The sequence below is a fragment of the Heterocephalus glaber genome, unplaced genomic scaffold, assembly GCF_053883595.1.
Source record: "Heterocephalus glaber isolate CG9 unplaced genomic scaffold, H.glaber_assembly_v1.0 deba00000122, whole genome shotgun sequence".
NCBI lineage: Eukaryota > Metazoa > Chordata > Mammalia > Rodentia > Bathyergidae > Heterocephalus > Heterocephalus glaber.
Window position 1 is genome coordinate 69,829,193 of NW_028258138.1, and position 19,152 is coordinate 69,848,344.

The following is a 19,152-nucleotide window of genomic DNA, read 5'->3' on the forward strand; positions in this document are numbered from 1 at the left end:
TGAGGATCAAACTCAGGACCTTGCCCTTGCAAGGCAGTCAGCAGCACCACTGAACTAAATCCCCGGCCCAAGTATATGCAGTCTTTACCAATGAAGGAAATGAAATAAACTTGTAAAGAGTTTTGGCAGTGAGTCAAAGTAAAATGGAAGGAGAGTCAGATACACTGAGTGCTGTTACAGCTTATGTCTAGATGTCCCCCCAATGCCTCATGCAGTCATACGTGAGGCTTTTTTCAGAGGTGGCTGAATCGAGAGTGTGTGATGCTGGGATTAAGGCTTTGTGTGATTACTAAATTAGTCCACTGATTGGTTTGGCATAGTTCTGGGTGTGAGTGCTATCTGCCTTAGGGACAGGTGGCCTAGATAGAGCAGAAAGGGACAGAAAGAGGTCACTCACTAGTAGTTTGCTGCTTAATGCCTTCTGCCCACCATGGACTGTTTCTCCTTTGCAGTGCCCCTCTGCCATGCCACTCTGCCTTGGAGCCAGCCAAATATGACCTGAAACCTCTACAAACTGTGTGGCAAAATAAACTTTTCCTCTTTTAACTTTGGGTGTGGGCTATTTTGTCTCAGCATTGAGAAAAGTAACTAAGATGAGTGCTTATGGGCTCTAATGTTTACACATCAGTTTTGCCCAAGCAAATGTTCCACAAAAAATATTCTTCAGGACACTCAGAACTCTGGTCTTTATGTGACTGAAAAATGGCAGAAATAAAAGATGATGAATTTGGTTATTGGGGATGTCTGCCTTTCCTGTTGATGGTCCAGTGATGTTTGGGTGAATAATGTAGACATATATAGTTTTAAAAAGTTAGGGATACATGCATATGTATATACACAAATCCATAATAGCATTATTCCTGCAATATATGTACAACTTTTCTGGAAAGATTAACAAGAGATTGGTAAGTAGTTATTGCTAGGCATGGAAACTGGAGGTGACACTAGGTGGCAAGATGCTTCTTTGTGTTTTACGTCCTTTCGTAGCTTCATGTTTTCATAATGTAAACATATTAAGTATTCTACAATAACCTAGACAACGTAAAGATTTTTTTGTAAGTTCTAGAATTTGGAAACAGATACCTAAGTAAGAAACATTTGAGTCCATAGGATTCATAAATGACAGGGATAGTGTGTGTCTGGTACTATCTGACTTTGAAGGTAGGGCTTTATTTCATTATATCACAGTAATTTTTTGGATGCATTCATCTGGTAATGAATGTTTGTAAAAGAAAATAGAATTTTAAACATTTGCATTTTCCAGATTGTGACTTTTTTTTTAATACTGGAGGTTGAATCTTAGGCTTTGAACATGCTAGGCAAGTATTCTACCACTGAGCTATATCCCCAGTCCTTTTTAAATTTTACTTTGAGATAGGGTCTCACTAAGTTGTACCAGGCTGGCCTAGAACTTACAATCTTCCTACTTCAGCCTTTCAAGTAGCTGGGGTTACAGGCATGTGCCTCCATGTGCAGCTCAGACTGTGATTTTTAAAAACTGTACAAATCATCTAAAAAATCTCAATAATCTGTGCTTCTCCCAAGTGGTGCAACTTTCATGAGCTTGTCAATATATGATTCCTAAGAAAAACACTGTATTTTCCTTAACTCCCAATAATTTAAAGTTATTTTCAGTAATATTAGTCAATTTAAACAGCTTTATTTTCTTTGGTGTTTTCTAGATGCTCTGTGCAAGAGAAAAGTTTCTTATGTCTCATTTGAACATTTTGCTCTGATAATACACAGACTTGTTGAATCACAAAAAGAAATGTTGCTGAGTATTTAAGTCATTTTGGTTTGCAGTCCATAGGACATTGGCATTATCTATTAAGGTTGAAAATATGCATCACCCAGTAGTCAGCATTTCCTCTCCTAGGTGTAAATCCAACAGAAAATGCATGAGTATGTGCATCAGCAAGCGAGAATGCTTATGGAGGTCTACTCGAGATGCCTCCATACCAGAAACCTAGGTCTCCAGTGATGCTTCTGTACAGTGGTTGCATATTCACTCAACACCCACAGAGAGGGTGCTAGTAGAGGGCAATCTACCTATCCTTGGCAAACATCCCTCTTAACTGAAAGACTGGCAAGTAAGAAAAACATTAAAGAAACAAGAGCATCAACCACAACGTCAACAGGAAACCTATGTAAAGACTTTACAAAAGAAAATATATGTTATTCTGAAAGTAGATGAGGGAACACTTATCATTTTATACATATATATTCTCTATGATATTCTCTAAGAAACATCTTATTGGTGTTTTCACTTGGAGGCAAAAAGAAAGGGCCTCCTTGGAAGCTGAAGTAAGGAATAATAAAAACAGGCAAGGCCAAAACACAGCGACGTGCAAGCTGAAAAGGGAAGAATGCTAAGAAGAAGAAGGAAAATGGAAAATTAAAATTCAATAACAAACCTTATATGTTCATTTGGAGGCAGTTAAAAGGACAGAAATATCATGGCAGAGAATAAAATCACTGGTATTGGTGACAAAGTTGTTAGATCATCCAATATAGGATGGGAAGGAAAAGCACAAATATGAAAGTGACCTTGGATTACCAATCCTACAAGCAATAGAAATTCTTTTTTTTTTTAAAGAAATTCTTTTTCTGAAGAGCTTATGGTTATTATTTCTTAGTACATATCTGCAATACATTGCTCTTTAAAGTATTAAACTTTGGCTTTCTTATATAAGAGAAACCATGTGATATTTTACTTTTGCAACAGGAAATCTTGAAGCACAAACCAGAACAAATAAAATAGAAACAATAAAACAAAGTTGAATTAAAATTTTTTTTTCTTAGCTGAAAAAAGTGATTGGTTGCATAAACTGTAGAGTTTACCCTGTCCTCAGAAAACTAGAGTTGGGACAGCTTTCTGCCCTCACTGACAAACAGGAAAGTACTACACCAATAAGGGAGCAATTGAATTTTGTTTTATTCTTTTAAAAAATGCAAACTTGAACTAGGTAGAGGTTTTACATTCATTTACTTTTGAAATAAAGTTTCAGGAACACAAAATGAGGAGTGAGTTAGAGCCCATGGACTAGAAGGTGGGCAGAGAGGCCAAACAGCAGTAAGTAGCAGTTTCTGGAAAGGGCCTAACTGCACATTCCAGGCATTGCTGGTCAGGGGTCTGAGCTGTGGCTGCTCACATTGGCGAGTGTACGCATGATAGATAACATGATTGTGTTCTGGTAAAACTTTACTTTCAAACTCAGCAGGCTGGATTTGGCCTGCAGGTCCCGTTTGTCCACCCCTGTGATGATGAACTAAAGTTAAAATCAGTGTACACATTGAAAAAGGATTCAAAGTGGCTTCTAATAAAGGGTATAATGAATCAGTATTTTCTTTTTTAAAAAATCCGTATGGAGTCTTCTAAAACTAATTTTATATTTAAACAGCTAAGGCAAAAGGAAAATCTGTTGTTCTAGAATCCTCAGTGACTAATTGAAGTTTTCTGTGAGAAACTGTTAGTGCAAAATTTGGGGGATTCCAAAATTCTTAAGTACAGAACCTGCAGCTGCTGATATTAAAAGTCTGAGTGTATATTGGGTCTGGAGAAGCTTCCATTACTAATCCTCGTCGACTACTCAATTCTCGACCATGGAGTTACATCCACTGGAGGGTAGGGTTGGGCTCATAAAGGAGACTTCGATATCTTTATGCAGCCAGCTGTGTGGAGGATCACAGTAGGACAGTGGTAAAGCCAGTGAGCCTGGGAGTGAGTGGCTTCTGGCTGTGCTTATGATTTGTGGAGCAAAAGCCAAGCCAGAATCATAGTAGTAGAGTAGGTATGGAAATTAAGAAAGTAGTCTCTGAACACAGAGCGACTGGATTGAAATCCCATTCCATTTCCATTGTATCAGATGAGTTACATAATCTCACTATGCCTTAGCTTCATCATATCTAAAACTATAACTACAACTACAGCATGGGACTGGTGTGAGGTTGTAATTTGTCAATTTATATAAAAGGCTTAGAATAGCACAGGGCATATGGCAAGCACCCAGCTAGCACCAGCTGGCTACTTTTACTATCTTCACTGGACAGACAGTAAAAGAGGAGGGTAGAGCACATTCCACCTTTTATGGAAAAATCTCCACACCTACAACTACATAGAAAGTGGCCCGGTAGGCATCAGTTTCTAACCAGCTGGATAAGTTTCTCCATCTCATTGGGGAAGACAGAGAGATGTTATGATGCCTTAGCATTTAATTATATGAAATGAGTTTAAAGAACAAAGTTCTAATTTATAACATTCATTTCTAATAAAGGTTTAACTTTTTCTTATCAGCATGTGAAGTTTATCAAAGAGACAAGTAGGTGATGAAGGAGAGGCTGTCTTACAACATCCCGAAAGGGATCTGTCCCGTGTTTCCTTGTACAAACATTTGACAACAGAAGAAAATCCAATGGCGAACTGGGGAAGATCCAGAAATACTCTTCTCACTGTTTACTGTATGTTTAATAAAGATTAAAGACATTATTTCAAAATATAGCTATGTCAGATTCTACCTTTGAAAGGAAGAGGTCCACTAAAAAAACATTCAACTGGACAAAATTTACAAAAGCACCCATTTTAGGGAACAAGACATCTACCAGGTATATACCCAAAAGAACTAAAAGCAGGGACTCAAACAGATACTTGTACCCTGATGTTTGTACCAACCTCATCATAATAGTCAAAACATGAATGAACAAATTGTGCTGTATACACACCGTAGAACATTGAGCCATAAAAAGGAACAAAGTTCTGACACATAACATGAATGAACCTTGAAAACAGTATGCTGATGAACATAAACCAGACACATAAGGACAAATACATGATTTCACTTATACGAAATATCTAGAATAGGTGAATTCATAGTGATACCAGTAGACAATAAGATTAGAGGTTGCCAGGACCAAGGAAAGTGGGGAAGAGGGCATTGTGTAATGAGTATAGAGAGTCTGTTTGTAGTGGTGGAAAGGTTCTTTGTGTATTCAAAATGGTCTAAGTGGCTAATCTTATGTTATATATGTTTTACCAAAAACAATTTTTTTAAAGAGTGGCAAATTGTACTTCATAAAAATAAAATAAATAAAAAAGGTGAGTGGCAACTTTAAGATGCTTAACTACTTAAATTTAATCTGTCCTCTGAGAATGAGTGTTATGTCTCATTTAAGAGACAAAACAGGTCTAACTGACTGGCTAATAACCCCAATAGTTGTAAATATGGTCAGTGTTCAGTTATCTCTCCATGGACCAGGCACAATTTTTCTTAGAGATGATCCATCTCATAGGCTAAAGGTATTCCCTGTACCACTAAATTTATAATTTTTCAAGAGTTTCTGATACATTATTGTGGAGCAGAGGCATCTAATGGCTACAGCTGTTAAGATCAAGTAATTGTCATATCAATATTGGTAGAAAGAGACAATTGTGTCTTCAGATTCTAGATTCTCTCAGTCCCTTTTAGCCTTCTCATACATCATAGTGACTAAGAAATAAATATAAAATTCCAAACCACTTTCTAGTTTTTAAGTAATTCCATGTATTTAAACACCAAATTATCTCTTTTCTGTCAAAACTTAATTTATCTTCATCATGACATTTGTCATCATGAGTTTAAAATTTAAAAATTAAAATTTAAGAGTTTTCACGCATTTGAAAGTTAACTCATTTAATAATAAAACTAAATACGAGTTTCATTTCATGGTCGCATGAGCTGCAGGAAGGATTCTCTAAAGGTAGCTGTGAGCTCCTTTTTCTTGTCAATAGAAGCAGTATTCTATCAAAGTAATGTTAGTAAAACCCATATTTGAAAAAATTGCTAAACTGACTGAGCAGGCACCAGTGGAGGATACAAGGTAATCTAAGGGACAGGTAAGGTCTTCTTTAGTCCACTTTCCATTACCAAACAAATGCCTGAGATAATCAAGGTTTGTGTTGGCTCCCAGCTTCTTCGGAGGTTCCAGTCCACCGCTAGTTGGTCTTTTTGCTCTGGCCTGCCATCAGCAGCACTTCCTGACAGAATGCATGGCAAGCAAAATCACTCGCCTCATAAAAAACCAGGGGCACAAGACAAAGAGGAAGGAGCCAGGGGCCCTCTGTCTCCCTGTGCCCCACTGACTAAAGACCTCCCACTAGATCCCCCATTTCCCAGCCATGCCATTCTGGGGACCACGCCTTTAATGCATGGCCTTTGGGGTGCCTGTCTCAGAGCTGTCGCAGAGATTACAACTGAGCAGGAGAAGAGGTCATAGAGAGCACATTCTGCAGTGTGACTCAGAGATAAGGGGAAACAATGTGTTCCCAGATTCTGAAATGAGAGTGGCTGGGATTCCAGTCTCAACAAGAGTCATCTTTGGAACCTTGGAGTTAGTATAGGGTCTGGGATGCTGGGGTTATTGTGGTCCCCTTCACCCTGTTTGCTGGAAACTGCCATTTCTAGGAAGGAAATTTCTGTGTCACTACTTCTGCCTGTGATAAAATGAAGCCATTTTCAAAATAAAGGCTCTTACTCCTAGTCTTCTTGGGTACCTTGCTGCTGTGTCCACCCAAGGGCAAAAAGGAAGATGGTCCCTCCAAGATGCTTCACAGGGACCTCCGTGTTCTCCATCTTGTCCCTTAGCCACACCTCATAGGGATGCCAAGAGACTTTAAGAAAGGCCCCCTGTCATCCACTAGGTCCACCTGGATTTACACCATTGGGGTACCACTCCTTTAGTTGGCTTTCTCAATTTTCATATTTATACTTTTTTATAATTTTTCATAAATTCACCTTAAGGAAACCCTCTATGCTTATCATATCTGCTTTTCTCTGACAAGTAGCTCTGGAGCACCCCATTTCTGATTGTTGCAACAGACAAAGGGGGACATCGGGCCTGTGGGCTCCAATTTCTCCTACCCCCTTGAGTGTTTAAGTTTGATTCAGACCCTCTTGTGGGGGCATCAGTAAGCTATTCTTAGTAATAAGAGTGTATTTCCTAACTTGTTCCAAACAGACTCCTGCCTCAGGTGGACACTGTGGTTATGGACTAGTGAGGCCTAGCAGCCTGGCAACCATGTCTCCTGGAGACATGCAGCCAGAAAGATCTGGAAGAGCCCTTCAGAGACATGAGAATGGTCCCTTTGCCTCACAGCCTGGTACTAGTTCTCTGTTTCTGCTGTAAATGATTTATTTATTTTTTATAAGAGAGATAAGGCCTGGCCCTTATGGGCCAGACAAGATTAGAGAGATGATGAAAGCTTCCTGGTTTACCAGTGACCCAAAGGACTCCTTGGTACACTGCCCTCTCTGAACTGGGATCATGCCTTTTTTCCTCTGGCTGAAGAAATGTCAGTCAGTGCAGAAAGGCCTTCTTTTAATTTTGGAAATAAAAGTTCCCCTTAATGCTTTTTAGCCTTCCTACCTCCTTTGGCTGCGGCCTTATGATTTCTATCTTCTCAAGCTCCTCTCCTACCCCAGTGCACACCAGACAGGCTGCCGCCACTGGGACCTGAACCCAGTATTTTATTAGTTCTAGATTCCCCCTGAGCAATCCCCAAAACAACCTCCTGTACAGTGGTGTTCATACAGCAATGCTTCCCAGGCCTGGCAAGAGAAGGAAAGGTCCTCAGAACTCTCCCATGGGCGGTTCTCCTTGCTCAGTCTGCCTCTGGCCTGAGGCTGGAGGCAGGGTCGCCTGTGTCAACTGTGCACAGCCCCTTCTTGTCACACCCAGGCTGTCTTCCTGAGTCCTGTCTTCTTTTCACATAAACACCAGGAGTTGGTTGGAATTCAAGACTTCACTCTCTTTCACACAAAGTAACGCTGTCCAGGAAGGTGGCTCAGGACTCGAAAGTGTTAAAGAGATTTGATTGAAATGAACTTTGCCTTCAGCATGGAAAGCCCAGAGACCCTTGGACACATACAATTTGCCCAGAATATCTCAAAGCAGACACTTGCATTGTTCCTCCCATTCTGGGTTTCACAGTAGACAACTGAAGAGAAAAGGAAGGAGCCATAACCAGAGTAAATATGGTAATCTGCTCGTTTACTAGTTCAAGTTCTGGACTTGGGACTTAAGAGTAACCGTGGGGCCACTTGGAACCGGCTTTAGAACTGGCTGACCTGTAGATAAGAGACAAGCTGTACTTATATTAGGAGACCTAAGAACAAGAGGAAGCCCTGTCTTTTCTTCAACAGGAGCCTCAGTCTCACCTGGGAGCTCTGAGAGCTGTGTTCACTCCTGGGAAATAGAAGAGACTGAGCCAAGACTCCCACTTCCGCCGATAACAAGGCAGCCACGACAGGTTTGAAGCAAAACAGCTTCAGGTGGATCTGTCACTCCTGATTGTCCAGAGTGAATCTCAAGGGAGAAGTCAGAGCAAAGCAGCTGCTGCCCAGCAGGTATGGTTTTTCTTTTTCTCTCTTCTCCATGCCAAAGTCATATGGGAACATGAATGTCCCTTGCTGGTGAAGCACGTTGGCCTTGCTGCTGTCCTCATTGCCAGGTTGAAAAAAGGCATGCAAACCATCACTTAATACTGAGCCCCACTGCCCATGCCTCCTGGCCTGAAATTGCTGCCTTGAGAAATCATGACAGCAGAAGCATCAAATTTGCGTGAATTACCGTGAGTCACATGTACAACCAGTTCCTTCCCTGTGACAGGGCTGGTGTCCCTGGACCCAGGGAAGACCACTATTCTGGGCTGGAGGAACAGAAAGCACCCAGCCCAGCTTCTTGTGGGCTTACAGGGTTGGTGCTGCTCAGACCTCACCTCTGAAGGGTGCCCTGGCTCCCCTGTCACACCCAGGTACAGTCCCATGGCTAAGCTGGCTTTGGACCCTTGAGCTTTCTCCCTTTGTGTGTGAGAGATAGCATCTGCCCCACTGGACTGAGCCTTTCCCGCAGGTGCTCAGTGCCAACACCCCCTTCCCTCCCCCATAGCATAGCACAGTGGTGGCCACAAGCATTGCAACAAGGCCCCTCTGCAACTGAGGATGCTCAGGAGACACTTGGAGGCCACTGAACCTTAACTTGATAAGTCAGCTGTGACACTGTCCCTTCCACATCGATAGTTGTGTAACAGTGCTGTTGGTCACCACTCAGATGAGACAAGGACTGGATCATCTCAGTGGAGATGACTGCTGGGTTGAAAACGATAAGACCGAGGTATAAGTATTCTAAGCAAAGTCTCAGAGGCTATAGCTTATTTAATCTTTTAGTTAATAGGAGAGATTATTTTCCTGTACACAGAAATACTTAAAATATTTTATTTATATAATAAATATAATCTAAACCTGGAATTGACAAACTATGGCTCACAGGCCAAATCTGATTCACAATTGCTTTTACAAATAAAGTTTTATCGGAACACAACTATGTTCATCTGCTATGGCTAATTTGCTTACAACAGCAGAACTAACTGAATTGTTGCAAAAGAGACAGTATGGCCTACAAAGCCTAAAATATCAACTCTCTTCCCCTTCACAGAAAGCTTTGCCAAATCCTATCTGAAAGTAATCAACTTGATCCTGAGTTATTGTGCCATAAACATAACAGACAATCACAAAACTGGCTCAGGTATTTTTGTAGGTTAATCCTTTTTAAGTTGTTGAAGTATACATGATTACATGCTCTTATGCTTCTTACAGAATAAAAAAAGTTGTATAGATATAGGTAAATTCTCCTTTGGCCATCCTGCCAGCTTTTGTTCTCTGCTTCCCATAAAGCAGCTAGAATGATGCATTTATTGTCAGGCTATTCTGTATGTATTCAGATACACATATGTGTATGATACATAGATTTATTACTTCCTCATTCTGTGCTTCCACTCTTTCATAGACTTGGAGACTTCTCAATACTATTCTAGAGCTCTACCTCATTTATTTTAACTGCTATATAATATTTCACTGTGTACAATCGTTTTACTTAACCATTTCCATTCTGATAGATATCAAAGCTGTTTCCGATGTTTAGTCTTCCCAGTGAACCTCACTGTTGATGTCTGCTGGCACTTATTTCTGTGTTCTCTGGAGGAAACACTAAGAAATTGAATTGCTATATCATAGGATGTATGACTGAAATAGGTTCAATTTTTAATACTATGAAGGAGCCTACTGTAAATTGGTACACCCATGCCAATTTATGTTCCTCCATACCCTCAATTCTGCTTGCTATTTATCCAATAGTTTATTTTTTTCTACTTCAGTGAATGAAAGTGATAATCCATCAAAATTTTTATTTCCCTGATTACTATTGAGGTGGAACGCTCTTTTTACATAATTCTAGGCCATTGTATTTTTTTCTTACATTACCCAATCATACCCTTAGATAATTTTGTATTCAATGCTTTACTCCTTTGTAGGAGCTTGTTACTTATTCTTGATGCTAGTTCTTTGATGCATGTGTAATACATATTCCCTCTGTTCCTTCTTTTTAAACTTTGTTTATATCACATTTTTAGTTCACAAAAGATTTTACTGTTATTGTGCTTGCTGTTATCATGATGTAATTGAATTTATCAACTTTATCCTTTATGTGTTTTGCTCATTGAGGCTTATTTAAGAAAGTTTTCTCACCTTTTAAGATTATAAAGGTATTTTGACATATTTTCTTGTAATACTGTTATATTTTAAAATAACTTTTTTATCCCCCTGGAATGTGTTTCAACAAATTATTCCAATACCATTTATTGAAAATTTCATCTTTTTTCTATTTATTTGAAATGGTACCTCTATCACGTAGTAAACTGCCACTTACACGTGTCCAGTTTTCATTCTCTATTCTGTTGTATTTATTCATTCTTCCTAAGTCAATTTCTGCTGTAACTTTTCTTTTTTCTAATTGATTTTTTCCTGGTATACAGGAAATCTATTTTTAAAAAGATATTTTATCTGATTTGCTTACTGAATTCTCTTAAGCTGTAAACACGAATCAGTTCACTCTTTTGGAGATTCTAGCTAACCATGTTATCTATATACAGTGAAAGTTTTGTTCTTTCTTTTCTGACATAGCTTAAATGTTTTTTGTCTTACTCCTTTCCTTGCCCCTTGAGCACAATGCTGAGCCACAGCCAGACAGAAGATAGTCTCAGGACTGACACACAGCTGTGGCAGGTATAGGCTGCACAATTCTAGGGAATACTATTCACAAAAACTTAGATTTCCTGGGCACTCTTGTCATGTTCTTAATTTTAATCTATTTTTATTTCATACTATGAACTCATATTTCTTGGAAACTTTTCTGTAGGGTTCTCTGAGGTTGGAGTTGAAACTGGTTTCTCCAGAGGATTTATATGTGCTTTTTCCAGGAGCCTGGGGACGGTACCAACTGGAACACTGTGAATTTGAGGGTTTACCAGACACACAAGTAATATAAATTTTAACTCAAGCCTATCTGATTATTGCCTTCTTGTTAGGAACTTTCAAAGGAACATTTTCTTCCTGCTTCATTCACAACTGAGGCTGGGAAGACCATGAATGACTGTCTCCTTCCATGGACACCACCCTTAGGGTGTCCTAATTTGTGCCATGTCTATGATCTGACCTCTTGCCCTTGGTGTTAGGCTCCAGACTTTGTCCTCTGTCCTCCCCTTAAAACCCATGGTAGTGGGTGCTAGAAACAGAGACAAACCCAAGACAACCTGTGCCTCTCCTTTCTAGCTTCTCTGGCTTAGTGTATCTCATACCTTTTGGCCTCTTGACAACTCCCTTACTTTCCTACCAACTCAATTCCACATTTAAAAAATTTAAAATTATTTTTTAAATTATCTGGTATTTTAGGTACAATATTTCAGGAGGATTTTTTTGTAGATACATTTCCATCTGAGTACCAGCAATAAAAAAATCTCTACTTTTTACTTTTAATGAGAATTATTCTAGTAAGAATTATTTATTTTCTAATAAATAAGATATATAGTAAAAGGTTTTGGTATCTATTCTTTTTTTTTTTTTTTTTTTTAGTATCTATCTTGTACCAAGTTAATGAAGTTCTCTTCTTTTTGGCTAACCAAGAATTTTTAAATCATGAATGTTTATCAAGTTTTATTAAATGCTTTTTTGCATGTATGAATTTCCTCACCTTATTTTTGAAGGAGGGAAAAAGGATAATTTTTCCTCAGTCTTTGTGAGTTCATAGTTGGCATGCTCCTTTGATAAAAGGCAGATTAACAGGAGGAAAACAAGCAAGTTTGTTAACATGTAGCACATATTACACAGTAGGAAAGCAACTCACTCTGGAAAGTAACTCTCAAAGCAGTGGCTCAAAGACTATTTTAACAAAGGACTATAAAATCTTAGAGCAGTAACAAGACAAAGGCACAAGCAGTTTCAAGCTTTCAAAGGTGGGAAAACTGGGAGGGAAGAGACTGTCCCTAGATTTGTCCAGCCCTATTGGTGCCTCTGGACTGATACAAAGTGGTCAACAACTAAGGAGGATTTACACTCTGGTTTTAGGTGGGAAAAAGGGAGGAGAGACACAAAAACTCCTTATCTGATTAATTTTCTGTCCTTTTTTTAGACAGAGGAAGTGCAGAGAATCTCCAAGTTTTAAATGTCTTCAGCTCAGCAATTCTCAATATTTTAGGGAGAACTTTTTTGTTTTCTTCATTTTTCAGATCATTTTCTGTATTAGTACATGTGTGAAGCACATAATGTGTACATTCCTCATGGGGAGTTGGCCCATGTACATAACACATCTCAATTCTTTTTTCTCCTCTCTTTCCCTTCCCCTCTTCCCCCTCCTGCCATCTCTTGGTCCCCTTCTCCTTTGAAAAAGATCTATCTTCCTACTTCCTATTATCTATCTTTTATTTTCCTCTTTATACTCTCCTTCATTTTCATAGCAAATATCCTTTCTTTCTTAGATACCTTCCTTCAGTGTGATGGAAGCAGGGACATTTCAGCAGTCACTAGGACCCTGACACATGACTTTCCCATTAAAAGGAACTCAGGGGATAGGAAGAAAACAAATTCAGATTTTCTTTTTCCTTGGTGGTGGTACTGAGAGTTGAACCCAGGGTCTTCACTCTGAGCCACACGCCCAGCCCTGTTTTCATTCTTTATCTGAGACAGGGTTTGGCTAAATTGTTAAATTGCCCAGGCTGGTCTTGAATTTGCAATCCTCATGCCTTAGCTTCCCAATGTGCTGAGATTACAGGTTTGTACCACCAAACTTGCCTGAATTCAGACTCTGTGGTTGCCATGCTCTGTACACTGCGCTGTCTGAATGTCGTTCTCACATTCTGGTGTCGGTGCAGGACATGTGTGAGGGTCCCCTTGGCACTTTTGGTGGTGTGACAGGAGACTGGGAGGAGCATCCTGTATGAAACAGTGAAATAACAAGCTGAGTTTCCCATTGAAAATGGAGAGAAAGCGACACATCCAAATTCCTCATAATTCTCCTGGTCTATATGAATTGCAAACAAGGAGTCAAAGTGTAAAACCTGAAAGCAATAACAGCATTCTACCCGCAACGGTAAGAGACAGGCAGGTAAGCCAGAGGTCACTGTGCCCTGTTAAATATTGCAAAGGTGTGCAGAGTGTACTTTGGAGTTGACACCAGCTGCCACCCCTGGTCCAGGCGGGGTAACAAACCCTCTGACCCCTCAGCTCCGAAGGCCAAGTCTCAGGAAGCCCAAAGGCCAGTTTCTTTATGGCCTCTTGAAGGTAGCAGCCAACCTCTTACTTGAATTCATGCAATGAGACTCCTGCCATCTGCATTTCCTCAGAGGCCTGGGCCATGCCATGGCCAACAAGGAGAGTTTTGTTCACAATGTTGAACCATTCTGAAAGACTATTAAATCTGTGATCTCATTTTACCCCATGAATTTTGTGATCAAAATTTAACTTACATAGTATATCTATTTACACTGTGGCAAGAAGCAGAAATGAGGAAAAAGAAGTCTGTTACTTATTGCGTCCATCAACTTGGACACATCTCAGAGCCCCCATTTTCCTCATTTGTCAAAGAGGTGAGAAATAGAAAGACCCACACTGCCGTGGTGGTCTGGGGATCAGTCCTGCCCTGCCTGCCTCACAAGCACCATCATGCCAGGTCATGATTTTGAAATCCTGTGTAAATTTAAGTTAAATTCATCAATCTTTTTCCTTTACTGGGCAAAGCCAACAGTTTTCTGGCAGTATTGCAGATTGAATCCGGGGCCTTCACATGAGCCACATCTCTAGCCACCCTTTCCTCCTTTTTTAAAATTTTGAGAGAAGGTCTTGATAAGATGCTAAGTTGCCCAGGGTGGGCTCAAACTTTCCATTCTCCTGATTCAACCTCTGAAAGTCCTGGAATTACAGGTGTGTGCCACCATGCCTGGCTAGGGCAAAGCCAACATTTTTATAAGTTTCAGTTGCTAACGTTTTGGAAATTCAGGATATTGTTTTTCCTTTACTTGCTTTTCTCTCCTTTTCACACTCTGGCCAGTTCTGAAATTTATATGTAGGTAAATACATGCATGTGTATACTGATGTATGTATACACCACACACACACACACACACACACACACACACATCTCAGAGCCCCCCACACACACACACTCCTGATGCCTCTGCCACTTTCTGTCCCTAAGATCAGGGTTCTTTTGCCATTTTCCTCTTCACTGAGAGGATACTGCTTCAGCTCCGAGCTGCCCAAGATTTGCTTCCCGTGATCTCAGGGACCTGGGAGCAGAGCTTTTAGATATGACTCGTGTGAGAACTAAAGGGAACTGCACATGCTCCCCATGCCTCTTCTTGGGCAGGGGCTGTCTCACCACAAAACACAGCTTATGACGCAAGTCTTCTCCCACGTCAGTTTGATGACTTCCTCTGCACTGTAGAGACAGGATGACGTGTCGATTAACACTATCATCTTGTCTGTCACATTGTTCTTAGGCACTGCCAATTTCCTGTCTGGTTAGTTGGATTTTTCAGACCCTTGCTACTGTGAGTATGAACTGTGGGCAAACACCCTCAACATCCCTGGGGCCTTGTCCAAAATGCAGCATCCCAGGGCCCCATGCCTACAGAGTCGGAATTTGCATTTTAAGAAGCTTGCCATAGCTAGGTGTGCCTAGAATCCCAGCACACTAGGAGTCTGAGGCAGGAGGATTGTGAGTTCAAGCCTAGCCTGAGCAACTTAGCAATTTAGTAATACCCTGTCTCAAAACAAAAAAATAATAAAGGACTTGGGATGTAGCTCAGTGCAAAATCCTTGGGTTCAATCCCCAGTACTATACTAACGGGGGGAAGGGGGGATTCCACCTGGAGAATCACTCTCTGAGATTCTGATCACAGATTCTTGGTAACTTATGGGAGTTGTGAATCATACATGGGTCAGAAGGAGAACAAAACTCTCCTCTGCCCAGACCCTGGTCTCCTAGGGATTCAACTCTTAGTTCAAGACTCGGGACATTTGTGACCACATATGGCTGAACTGACGCATCTGTATGTTCCTCACTGCAGTGCTCTTAACCCCTGTTGCCACGTCTGAAGCTTCTGCTCCTTTGTCCTCTTCCAGCTTCTGGGGCCCCGGCCACTGTGCCCACAGCAGGACAGAGATAGTGGACGCACAAACCAGCCTAATATTCTGCCTGCCCTTTAAAAATTCTTTAGACATTTGACCACATTACCTTAGGGATGTTCTCCTTCATTTAAATGATAACAATAACATAACAAAATTTTATCACCCTGAGCATTTTTAAGTGCAGAGTTTTTTCAACTTGTCAAACTGAAACTACTCATTAAACAAAAGCTCCCCCTTCCCCTTCCTTTGCCAGCTTTCACTGTACTATGTCTGTGAGTTTGACTACCACATTTCATATCAGTAAAATCATGTGTTATTTGTCTTTTTGCAATTGGCTTATTTCATTTAGCACAATGTCTTCAAAGTTCATATGTTCTCACATACTACAGAATTTGCTTCCTTTCAAGGCTAAATAATATTCCATTCCATAATCATATTTTCTTTACACATTCATTTGCAGATAAACATTTGCATTGCTTCCACCCTTTGGCCATTGTGAATAACACTGCTGTGGGTATACAAATATCTCTTTAAGCCCCCGATTTGAATTTTTTGGATATACATATATTCCTTGAAGTGGTATTGGATCATATAATAGTTTTATTTTCAGTTTTTTGAGGAACTGCAGTACCATTTTCTATAGTGGCTACAGAATTTTACCTTCTCATCAGCACAGCACAAGTGCATTTTTTCCTACACCATTGCTGACACCTGTTATTTTCTAGTTTTGTGATAGCAGCCATCCTGATCCAGTGAGATGGTATCTCATGGTGGTCTTGCTTTGCATATTCCCAATAATTAGTGATGTTGGACGTTTTTTCAGGTGCTTATTGTCAGGTGATATCCCTTCAGTTAAAAAAGTATGTATCATGTTCTTGTAGTCAAAATAAGTGCTCTATTCTGTGCAATTCTCCAAATCCAAGAACCTCTCAGAAGACATGATCAAGCATTTAGAGATTAAAATAATCCACTTGTTCCCTGCAAAAAGCCTTGTGTCACACAGCATTCAGGTGCTGCTCTGATTTCATCAGGCCATCCTCATTCCAGATGAATGAATAAAGAGAATGTTGGCCAGAGTGGTCCTGTGTGGCAAACACATAAGTGCCGCTGAACACGCTACAGGGCCCAGTCTGGACTGCCAAACTTCCACCTTGCTGTGGTGGCAGGAAGGAAACAACTTGTGGCTCACCTCGTTTTTGACTATGGCCTTTGAAAATGGCAGCCCCTAGGCAGCAGTCCAGCCAGCTGGCTTTCATCTGTCCCTGTCTATGTGTATGTGACACTCCAGGCTCACAAGGAGAGGACAGAAATGGGTCAGGGGATCACTTGTCCCTGTGGGACAGCAATCACAGATCCCTCGGAGGCCCCAGAAACCCCAAGACCCTTTCTTTAGTTCCTCTAGCCTGGCCCACCCAGGAGCCCCTGGGAAAGCTGTAAGGGCTGCGCCTGTAGAGCAGCCCCCTCCCATGAGGACAGGTTGAACAGTGCTGGGAAGAGTCTCCTTAGAAGGACAGAGATGGGAGCTGTGGCCACTTGTGTATAATATTTGTCCCCCCTATAGTTGCCCCACAAATGTTGACAATTTATCTGACACACCTGTCCTCTTCTGATGAGAGAGAAGAAGTTATAAATTTGTCTATCAAAAGCATTCCCTGATCCTATCCTAAAGAGTTATTGGATGGCCTCTTATCTAATTCACATGCTGTCCACCCCACTCTTCCTGATGAAGACCCTTCTTCCCCCTTCAGAATTGCCAGAAATAAAATGAGTGACCTCAATTCTTCTAGTCAGCAAGGCTAGTGATGGTGCTGTGGAGGCAGGACATGGTCCCTTACAAGCCAAGCAGTCCCACCTTTGCAAAGCACTCACAGGGGCTTCCTTCTGGAGGCTCTGGGGGAGGATTGGTTTCCTAGCTTTCCAGATTCTGGCTGCCACTGCCTTCCTCCACTCACAGCCTCTTCTGTCTTCAAAGCCAGCTGCATAGCCTCTGACTCCTTTCCATGTCACATCTCTTGCTCTCACCAACCCCAGGAGAGTTTCTCAACTTTAAAATCCATAGGATTAAGTTGAGCCTATGTGGATAATTCAGCACATGTCTCCCTCCTGGTCCCCCCCCCCCCGCCATTAAGTTTATTGGTACATTTTAGGTATAAAATACATTCATCATTGGGATCTTGTACCATTACATGAATAACTTGGTTCCCATTTTTTTCCCCTTCCCCTGCCCCCCCTTCACCCCTTCCACCCTTCCCTATTTGCAAAGACTTTGTTTCTGTTTTTTTCCTTTTCTTATATTTTTTCTTTTCCCTTCTTTCCTTTCCCCTACCCCTCCTACTTCCCCTGCTTCTTTAGAACTTTTCTTACTATTACACAATATCAATTGTACATTTTTTAAATTACAATATCAAGATCTAGGAAACATTATCACAGATTTTACAGAATTGAAAAGGATATAGAAAGCATATTACAAAAATCTTTTTGTTTTTTTTTTGTACTAGGGATCGAACTTGGGTCCTTGTGCTTGCACAGCAGGCTCAAAAATCTTTTTTGAAATAAATTTGACAGCTTCTAAGAAGTACCTTGGAAGACAAATTAATGAAACTAACTCTGGAGGAAATACAAAATTTGAATAGCACCTATTAAAGAAAGTAAATTCCTAGCTTGAAAACCTACCTATATGACAACAGCAGGCTCATATACATTTTAACTGATAAATTATATCAAACATTTAAAGCAGAAAAAATAAGGAACACTTCTCCCCTCATTTTAGGATTACTACAGGGAATCTGCTACAGTCCTCCGCTCTACCAACTGAGCTATCGAAGGCCTCACTCTCCCCTCATTTTAGGAACTCAACATTGTGCTAATCCTAAAATGGATAAAGATAATAGAAGAAAAAAGTATGAACACAGAAATTTTTTTAACAAAACAAACTCTCAGAAGTCAGTTCTGGCAGTAGGTAGAAAGTGGTTTTATTATAGGGATGGCAGTGTTGGTTCAGCATTGGAAGATCCACCCCCAAAAGTCATCATTTTAACAGAGGAAAGGAAAAAGTCATATGATCCCGTAAGTACTTGGAGAAAAAGTACTGGACTAAATTCTACAGCTGTTAATGGTAAAAGCTATCAGGAGACTAGAAGTAGAACAGAACCTTTTCAACAGATCAAAGACATGTACTCCATACTTCCAGCAAAAACGCCTTATATGAATGGAGAAGATACAATGTTTTCTCCCTAAGGTGGGGAACAAGGGAAGATATGCCTATTCTTCATCTGTCCATTAAACTTTGAAACATACGGCCCAAATCAAAATAGTCTGGCAATAAAATGACACAATTAGGATAGGATTGTCAAGGTAGAAGTAAAATCTTTATATGTAGATGAAATGATCATCCACAGAGAAAATACTCAGAAATCTCTAGGAGGCCCTAGAACTTGTATTTGAATTTAGCAGGTTTAGAAAACACAAGGTATATATAAAAATTCAGGTCTAGGTATACTTGCTATAAATGAAGAATTGGATATTGCAATTTAAAAGTTATGTAGGACTACAAAGGACCTAGAAAAGTAAAAAGAAAAAAAACCATTGTTGGAAGGTGTTTAGTACTTAATTTTAAGACCTCCTCTAAAGCTACAGTAATCAAGGCAGTGTTAGTGTAAGGAAA

The 19,152-nt window shown here is 40.3% G+C and overlaps 2 protein-coding genes across 12 annotated transcripts in view; both read left to right on the plus strand.

Annotated features, from left to right (window-relative positions):
• The window catches only part of Cfap91 (cilia and flagella associated protein 91), a 76,035-nt gene extending 71,539 nt beyond the window's left edge, over positions 1-4,496 (plus strand). For 6 of the 8 annotated variants that reach the window (XR_015450414.1, XM_087208964.1, XM_087208959.1 and 3 more), the window contains one exon: positions 4,295-4,496. The gene's annotated coding sequence lies outside the window, so the exon portion shown is untranslated. Of the gene's footprint in view, positions 1-452; positions 1,630-4,294 lie in introns of those variants that run through there. The other 2 variants (XR_015450419.1, XM_087208952.1) reach the window with 2 other exon arrangements.
• Positions 4,497-7,924: 3,428 nt separating this feature from the next.
• Positions 7,925-19,152, plus strand: part of Nr1i2 (nuclear receptor subfamily 1 group I member 2) — a 33,654-nt gene continuing 22,426 nt past the window's right edge. For 3 of the 4 annotated variants that reach the window (XM_087209021.1, XM_021263091.2, XM_021263086.2), the window contains exon 1: positions 7,929-8,378. The gene's annotated coding sequence lies outside the window, so the exon portion shown is untranslated. Of the gene's footprint in view, positions 8,379-19,152 lie in introns of all 4 variants that reach the window. The other variant, XR_002396983.2, reaches the window with a different exon arrangement.